The 6230-nt window shown below is 36.0% G+C and overlaps 1 protein-coding gene across 5 annotated transcripts in view; it reads right to left on the bottom strand.

The window, feature by feature from the left end:
* The window catches only part of UBE2G1 (ubiquitin conjugating enzyme E2 G1), a 125381-nt gene that overhangs the window by 64216 nt on the left and 54935 nt on the right, over positions 1 to 6230 (bottom strand). For 2 of the 5 annotated variants that reach the window (XR_002125946.1, XM_019659871.1), the window contains exon 2: positions 2512 to 2627. The exons of 1 other annotated variant lie outside the window; for it this stretch is intronic. The gene's annotated coding sequence lies outside the window, so the exon portion shown is untranslated. Of the gene's footprint in view, positions 1 to 2431; positions 2477 to 2511; positions 2644 to 6230 lie in introns of those variants that run through there. 2 more of the 5 variants (XM_019659872.1, XM_019659873.1) reach the window with 2 other exon arrangements.

Here is a 6230-nt window from a genome sequence, read left to right as displayed (position 1 = left end):
GTATCTCAGCCATCACTTAAAAAAAAAAAAAAAAAAGACAATGAAGACAACAGGCTAGCAAAATGGAAAATGTTATATTACTAAGTAGAATAACATACATATGATTACAAAATTATGTAAACAAATTATTGATCTATTTTTTGTAGCCAATTCATAAACCAATTTCTCTCTTCCCAATATAACTTTTTAAATTATGATGTCTGGTCCATTGACATTTAGGCTTTTTAAAAAGGGATTTTTAAAAACATTTTTATAATATGTTGTTACTTATAAGTAGCTTAAAATGTCAATAACATTCTTAGTCTAAAATTAAATAAGTTCATTTTCCCCCAAAAGGACTGAACTATCCCCAGTAGAAGTTCCTAATGGAATTATGCCAAATAGTGACGAAGTCCCTGGTGACATTCCATGACTCATTAAAAGAAAGCTTAAGCATCATGTCTTTTGAGTGGAAAGGCTCCTTTAGCCAGATTACCCAGAGCAATGAGTTACTATAGTATTAACAACATCTCATATATCTAAAAAGCTTTACACATTATAAAGTTCTTTCATGGAAGTGTCTAATCATTTAACATCCCTATAGTACGAGGCAATTGATATTTAGAGGCAGCAACAATCCAAAATCTAAATTACCCTGATGAATTTTCTTAACACAAACTGAAGGTAGATTGTTTCTTAAGCAACTGTTGTCAAGTTTCTCTCCCCACCACCTATCTTCAAAGCTATCTTCAAATTTTTCATATTCTTATCTGAACTTAGGAATAGGAAACATTCCATGTGTGAAAGAAAAGGTAGAAAACAAGAACGCCTAATTAATTGGACAACTAAGAAAAATTCCGTATGTCAAAATAGCCATTAAAAAATTAAAAGGCCAACAACTCTTATAAACCTTTTAGTATATGTGCTACTGAAGCAAGCACTCTTACAAACCTTTAAAACAACCTGCACACACAACTCAAAACTGTTGAGAAGTGTTCAATTTTTCTTGGGAATTTAAAAAATAAAATTATATTCTTTTTACATAGCAGAATCAAACATTTTTAGAAGTCCCTAACAGTATTAAGAACATAGTAAAAAGTGGCATTTTAATACAGTGATAGTGGAAACATGAATTGGCACAACCTTCTTAGAGTCAACTGGTGATATTTATTAAGAACCTCAAAAGGGTACAAACTTCGGCCAGCTGAGTGGTGCATTGGTTAAAAGCTGGCTTGGGACATCAGCTCTGAGCAGCAGGGCCCCAGTTCGGATCCCACATGAGAGCCAGTGACACTGCCCTCTACAGCTAAGATGGTGAATAACAGCTTGACCTGGAGCTAGGCTGCCGTGAGTCACTGGCGATGGCACAGGCTGCAGTGGAGCTGGCCAGCAGCTGGCATGCACTTTCGAGAGCTGCCATGAGCCGCTGTGAGCGACTGTCCAATGGCCGGCAAGCGACTGCCTCACCAGGGAGTAGCGCAATGATAATACCAACATGGGCCAGTGAAGCAACGTCCTCCACAACTAGACTGAAGTACAAAAGAACAGCAACTTGTCTGTTCTCCTTCCCCGATTTCCCAACGCTGTTCCCCTCCCCCAATTCCCCAATAAAATCTTAAAAAAAAAAAAGGGTACAAACTTAATACGGACTGGGGATGGAAGATGCAACATGATGACCATAGTTAACATATCGATGTGGTATACTTGAAAGTTGCTAAGAAAGTAAATCCTGAAAGTTCTTATCACAAGGGAAAAAGTAATTTTTTATTTTTATTTATTTTTTGTAACTATGTAAGGTGATGGATGTTAACTAATCTAATTATGATAATCATTTTGCAGTATATATAAGTGAAGTCATTATGCTGTACACTTTAAATTTATATAGTGCTGTATGTCAATTACATCTCAATAAAACTTATGGGGGAAAAAAGAACCTCAAAAATGTTTATCTTCTTTGATTCAGCAATGACCACCCCTAGATATTTAACCTAAGAGAAATAATCAAAGATTATGTGTAAATCTTCTTCATAAGAAAAATCCACAGAATCATTAGCTATAATTTAAATAATTTACAATTATTTATAATTCAAAATACAACCTAAGTCAAAATCTGGAGAACATTATGATACCAGCATATGAAAGAATGCTATACATCTATTTTAAAAACTTTGAAAGAGTATTAATGACATGGGAAAATATTTACAATTTGCTTTTTAAACATACAAGATTGTAAATGTATCTAATTCTTAAAAAATACACATTACACATATTTTAAAAAACAAAACAAAAAACTTTGGCCTTAAACTCTAATCTGTCTTCCAGTTCAAGGTGCTAGTATGAGCATCTGTGTTTATCTTCTCTCCGTAATAACTTAAATAAATTTTTCTAAAGAGATTTTAAAATAACTTTTTAATGAAAAATATTTTTTAAAAAGACTAGGTAGATCACTCACGGTTCTGACACATGAAAAACAGATGGAAGAATGTGAACTGAGTAAGTGGAGTGGCGGAAGCAGAAGAGCAGAATACTCACAGAGGGGGCTGCAGCGAAGGAGGAAGGCTAATCTTCTGGGCAGAACCCCAGAGAGGCGCCAGTTCAGTGACCGTCGTGCGAGGAAGGTCAGTAGTGAGAAGTGGGACTGAAAACATCTGTCATAGCAAGAAGTCAACAGAGAATGTCTACAGTTGATAAACCAAAAAATACACACTATTAAGCATATTATTTAGAAACATGGAGTTAAGCCCCAGGAAAACTGAACCGAAAAGGTTTTTTTTAAAAGTTAGTTGCTTCTGGGGAGTGGGGCTATTAACTGATGGCTCGATTACTTGATTTTTTAAAGCTAAGTGTGTGTATAATATTAATTTTCAGTTTTTATTCCTTTTAATTTTGTGCTTTGTTCATTTTCCTTTAATACACAACACCCTAGGCTTCACTTCCTTCCCACTAAGGCAGAGGCCGTATCTCTTTTAGAACTGTTTTTCAACTCTAAGTTGTGCAGTCATGAAATAGATCTAGCGGGACACAAGCAACATTTCTTTCTCATAATAAAAAGGAAAAAATAAAGTGGACATCATATTGTTGAAGCTTTCATTTGTTATAAATGTTTACTTAAATGAGTATTCTGGTGTACTGTGTACTATGTACTCTTTCTTATTGTGTCTATTCTCAACCCAGCAGACAGAGTTACCTTGTAAAAATGTGAACTAGGATCATGTCACTACTCAAATGACTTCAAGTTCTCATTCAGAGTAATAGCTCGTATGATGGACTAAAAGTTCATCAGAATTAACCAGCATAGTTCAATCTTCTACTTGCTACCTCATTCACTTGGCTTCAGCTAACTGCTCTCCCTCATCTTCCTCCAACACTGGAGTCTGTCCCAACTTCAGGGCCCTCTGTGCTTGCTGTAACCCATGACTCAGTTCCTCATCTAATTCAATTATTCAAATGTCACCCTGATTTAAATAATAACCGCCACACTTACTCCCTATTTTATCCCCTTACTCTTTATTACTTTTATTACTCTTACACACTCCCTATTTTATTCCGTTTTAATTCCTCCAGCACTCTATACAACTTTTATTAATTTTGTTTATCTCCTCCACCCTCACTAGAATGCAAGCTTTCAAAGGTCATGGATCTTGTTTGTTTACTGATATAGCCCCAGCACCTGTTACATCCCTGGTATTTAGTAGGCCCTCAGTAAGCATCTGTTGGATTAATGGAATAGTTTAAAAGTATATATCATCTTAGGAAAGTGCCACATTATTGGCAATCAAGCACAACAGTTCGGAACCCTTAAGAAATTCTGGTAATTTTAAATGTAAGGATAAGCTATAAATGAGACACTGGAGTAATAAATTCAGACTATTCACAATACTGAGTATGTTGCTGACATACTGTGCCATACTGAATGTGCAAGTCTACTAAAATAACCTTTGTAAATAATAACATCAACAGTAACATAAAGAACACTTGTATCTCAGCCATCACTTAAAAAAAAAAAANATCTGCCTCGCCTGGGAAGAGTGCAATGATGGTGCCAACTTGGGCCAGTGAAGCAACATCCTCCACAACTAGACTGAAGAACAAAAATGACAACAACTTCTCTGTTCCCCTTCCCCCAATTCCCCAGCGCTGTTCCCATCCCCCAATCCCCCAATAAAAATCTTTAGGAAAAAAAAAAAAAGAAAATGAAAAGATGTTCAACATCACTAATCATTAGAGGAAGGCAAATCAAAACTACAAGATACCACTTCACACCCACTAGAATGGCTATTATTATTTTTTAAATTAAAAACAGAACAAAACTAATTAAGTGTTGAAAAGGGTAGAGAGAAATTAGAGCTCTTGCGCATTGCTGGTGGGAATATTCAATGGTGCAGCAGCTACAGAAGACAATACAGCAGTTGCTCAGAAAATTAAAAATGGAATTACCATATGATCCAACAATTCCACTTTGGGGTATATACTGCAAAAAATTAAAAGCAAGGACTCAAACAAATATTTGTACACCCATGTTCATAGCAGCATTACTCACAAAAGCCAAACAACATGGGAACAACCCAAGTATTCATTTGACAGATAAGTGGGTAAACATTTAGTATATACATATAACAGAATATTATTCAGCCTTAAAAAAGAAATTCTGATACATGCTACAATATGGATGAACCTTGAAAACATTATGGTAAGTGAAATAAGCCAGACACAAAAGGACAAATGTTATGTGACTCTTGTATGAGGTACCTAGAATCGTCAAATTCATAGAGACAGAAAGTAGAATGATGGTTACTAGGGGCTGGGGAAGAGGGAAACGAGGAATAATTGTTAAATGGGTATAGAGTTTCAGTTTGAGATGATGAAAAAGTTCTAGAAATAGACAGTGGTGATGGTTGCAAAACAATGTGAATGTCCTTAATGCCACTGAACTACACACTTAAAATGGTCAATTTTATGTTATGTGCGTTCTATCGCAACAAAAAAAATCCAATATATAAATTAGATAAATGTGGGGCTCGCCAAATGGAAGCCCAACATCTTCCTACCTTTTTGCATGACAGATCCTGAAGTACAGACTGAGGATATCATTGTTCTTAATCACTCTCAACCCTTTGATGTTACCCACACGCAAAGAAGGCACCATTCATAACCAATCATGGAACTCAGAATTTCTTGGTATAGTACTCAGCAGTCACTCCAGCCAAACAAACACATGATGAGACATTTGCCAAGCCTACCTTAATGTAGGTGACCTCTGAAAACAAATCTGCGTTTCCTACGTGGGAACCCTTTCTCCTGTTTTCTGTTGAGCTTCTCCTAAATGAAAGGCCCACTTTAGTCTGTGTGTGGTATAAATAAGCCGATACCCTCATTCTCATTGTTAAAGACACAAATCAAGAAACAACTCCCAATGGATCACCAGACTTCCTAGGTTTGGAAGGGGTATCAGATTCTAAGTTGCAAGCTATCATTTTTACTGAATGGGAATTCAAGCCTGGACTAGAAAAGTAATGGCTCGTCTGGTTCTCCCAGCTGAGAACCAGAACATAAAGATAAGCTTGTCTTAATTGAAAAACAAACAAAAAAATAGAAATACTTCTCACAAATTAAAGTACATGTACAGCTGCCATTATTTTATGGCTCTTTAAAATACTGACACACTGAATTTTTCTTGCAAAAGCACTTTAGTACCTTATGCATGCTGAAAAGCTCTTCCTTGTAGCCGGTGGCTTAATGGACATAATATATTAACATAATGTTAACATAACATTAACAAATACATTGACATAATGTCAAGTACATTAACAAGAGATACAGTAAAGCCTAAGACTTTGGTCTGAATTCACTGTCATGCGCCCCAACTACTAGAAAGAGGGGAAGATGGCGAAACAAAATAAAAGAATGCTGTCATGCTTGCTTCTTTGCTTCCAGTTTCATTCCTCTACATCAATGCTACCCTCCCTCCTACTACAGAACAATTTATCTGCTTGAGGTACCAAGAACCCAAAAAACAACTCTGAAATTATTTGTACATTTACTCAAATTTATAAAGGAAACCTAAATACCTACTCAAAAAATTGGAATTAACAAAAAAATTTTTAAAGGAGTCTAATTGAGAAGTTAGACTGCCACTTGATGGGCTCCTGATACATTAAAAATGACAATGAAGGGTCGGCCAAGTGGCGCATTGGTTAAGAGCTGGCTTAACCCAGCTCTGAGCAGTAGGGCCCCAGTTCGGATCCCACATG

Source organism: Hipposideros armiger, unplaced genomic scaffold, assembly GCF_001890085.2.
Source record: "Hipposideros armiger isolate ML-2016 unplaced genomic scaffold, ASM189008v1 scaffold_304, whole genome shotgun sequence".
Taxonomy (NCBI): Eukaryota; Metazoa; Chordata; class Mammalia; order Chiroptera; family Hipposideridae; genus Hipposideros; species Hipposideros armiger.
The sequence above is the reverse complement of the archived record's forward strand: the minus strand, read 5'-3'. Positions and strand labels throughout refer to the sequence as shown.